The sequence below is a fragment of the Portunus trituberculatus genome, chromosome 5 (genome assembly GCF_017591435.1).
Source record: "Portunus trituberculatus isolate SZX2019 chromosome 5, ASM1759143v1, whole genome shotgun sequence".
Taxonomy (NCBI): domain Eukaryota; kingdom Metazoa; phylum Arthropoda; class Malacostraca; order Decapoda; family Portunidae; genus Portunus; species Portunus trituberculatus.
The window spans coordinates 10,075,371-10,077,295 of NC_059259.1; the positions used below are offsets into that span (position 1 = coordinate 10,075,371).

A 1,925-nucleotide genomic window follows, 5' to 3' on the forward strand; every position below is an offset into this window, starting at 1 on the left:
TGAGTGTGTTAAGTGGTTTGTATGTGTGTGAGGGTCTTTTGGGTGAGTTTCTGTGTGGGCTGGGCTTGTGTTGGTGTATATTGGATGTTTCAAGTGAGTTTCATGTGTGTTTGGGGGCGTTTGGAGGTATTGCATAGCGTTGTGTTTTGGGATAATTTTGAGGGTTTGAAGTGGTTTGAGTGTGTGCGGGGTTGGGTGTGCGTGGGGGTGATTTTGATGTATGTTTTTACTGAGCTCTAAGTGTGCTTATTAATATTTTGAGATGTTACATGGTGTTTTGAGTCTATTTTGAGTTGGTATTGAGTGTTTTAGTTGGTGTGGCTGTGTGTAGGATGTGTTTTGTGGTGTGGGGTTGATATATTGGTGTATATTGTGTTGAGTGTTTTAAGTGTTTTGGGTGTGTGGGAACGGTGATGACTGGGTGTGTTTGGGCGTACGTGTGGGTCCTCTGAGTATGTTATTATCATGAAAGGTTTATTGTGTATAAGCGCTTACACACACACACACACACACACACACACACACACACACCTACTTACATTAATATTTTCTTTTCGTAGAATAATTACTTGACAACGCTGGATTTCCGTAGATTTCTCTAGATTTTTACCTACAGTGTGTGTGTGTGTGTGTGTGTGCAGTGCGGTACCTGGACAAGTCGAGCGCACACCAACTCGAGCGGCATATATCATCTCCAGATACTATAATTTTTCTTTTTTTCTTTATTTATTTATCTATTTATTTTTTACGCTGACAAGTTTAGATTCTTTGTATATATTTAAAGAGTTGCATGTGTGTTTGTTAAGTGGGACTTTTTTTTTTTCATTTGCCCTTAGCCAGTTATCCATTCTCACAAAATAAAGAAGAAAAATATATATTGGCTTATGTTCTTAGCGAGTCTTACATAAATAAATCATAAGAAAAAAAAATGTTGGGTTGTTGCTCTGAGCGGGTAGCCAGTCATCTCCTTTGGCATAGCTAAATATAAAGAAGAAATATGTTGGCTAGTGTTATTTCTTAGCCAGTCATCCCCCTTACATAAAAAGAAGAAAAGAAAAAAATAATATGCTGGCTTATGTTGTTCTTAGCCAGTCAGTCCTTCTTACATAAATAAATAAATAGAAATAAAGATAAAGAAGTGATGGGTTATGTTGTTTTTAGCCATTCATCCCTCTTACACACACAAAAAAAAAAAAAAAAAAATTGAGTGAGAAGGAAGAGGCGCCGTAAGAAAGACAGAATCCAACACCATCTGATAGAGTGACAGGTTGGCTCCAGTTTGTTTATTTTCACATATTTCTCCATTATCCCCGCCCCCACCACCTTCCGGCCCCTCCCACACCAGGATAAGGGGTGCACCATTAACTGAACACCTGGGGCACCATTATTCACCATACACGGGACCTGGAAATAGTGAAATAAGAGGTGGTGGTGGTGGTGGTGGTGTTTACATATGGTGTGAGTGTGTGTGTTTACCTAGTAGTACTGTACAGGGTTGGAGTGGGGCTCATAGTGTCCTGTCTCCATATCTCCATTTATCTAATTTTTTTTTTTAATTATGCACACTATGTGCTGTAACAACTTCATTATCCAATGCATTCCACTTTTCCACCGTTCTGTGTGGAAAACTGTATTTTCCAACATCCTTCACACACTGCCTCATCCTGACCTTCTTTTCATGTCCTCTTGTCCTTCCACCTTCTTCTGTCACCAGCACCAGGTCTTCTTTGTCTGTCTTTTCAATATCATGTACATTGTTATTAGGTCCCCACGTTCTCTTCTATCTTGTAAGGTTGGCAGTCCCATTTCCTTCAGTCGTTCTTCATGTGTGAGGTCCTTTAATTCCGGCACCATCTTTGTAGCAGTCTTTTGTAACCTTTCAAATTTTCTTATATCCTTTTTAGAGCTCGGAGACCACACCACTG

General features: G+C 39.6%; 1 protein-coding gene across 1 annotated transcript in view; it reads left to right on the plus strand.

The window, feature by feature from the left end:
- The first annotated feature begins 1,306 nt into the window (after window positions 1-1,306).
- LOC123514997 (brefeldin A-inhibited guanine nucleotide-exchange protein 3-like) overlaps window positions 1,307-1,925 on the plus strand; it is a 39,181-nt gene continuing 38,562 nt past the window's right edge. Inside the window, 1 exon segment of the mRNA XM_045273314.1 lies at window positions 1,307-1,458. The gene's annotated coding sequence lies outside the window, so the exon portion shown is untranslated.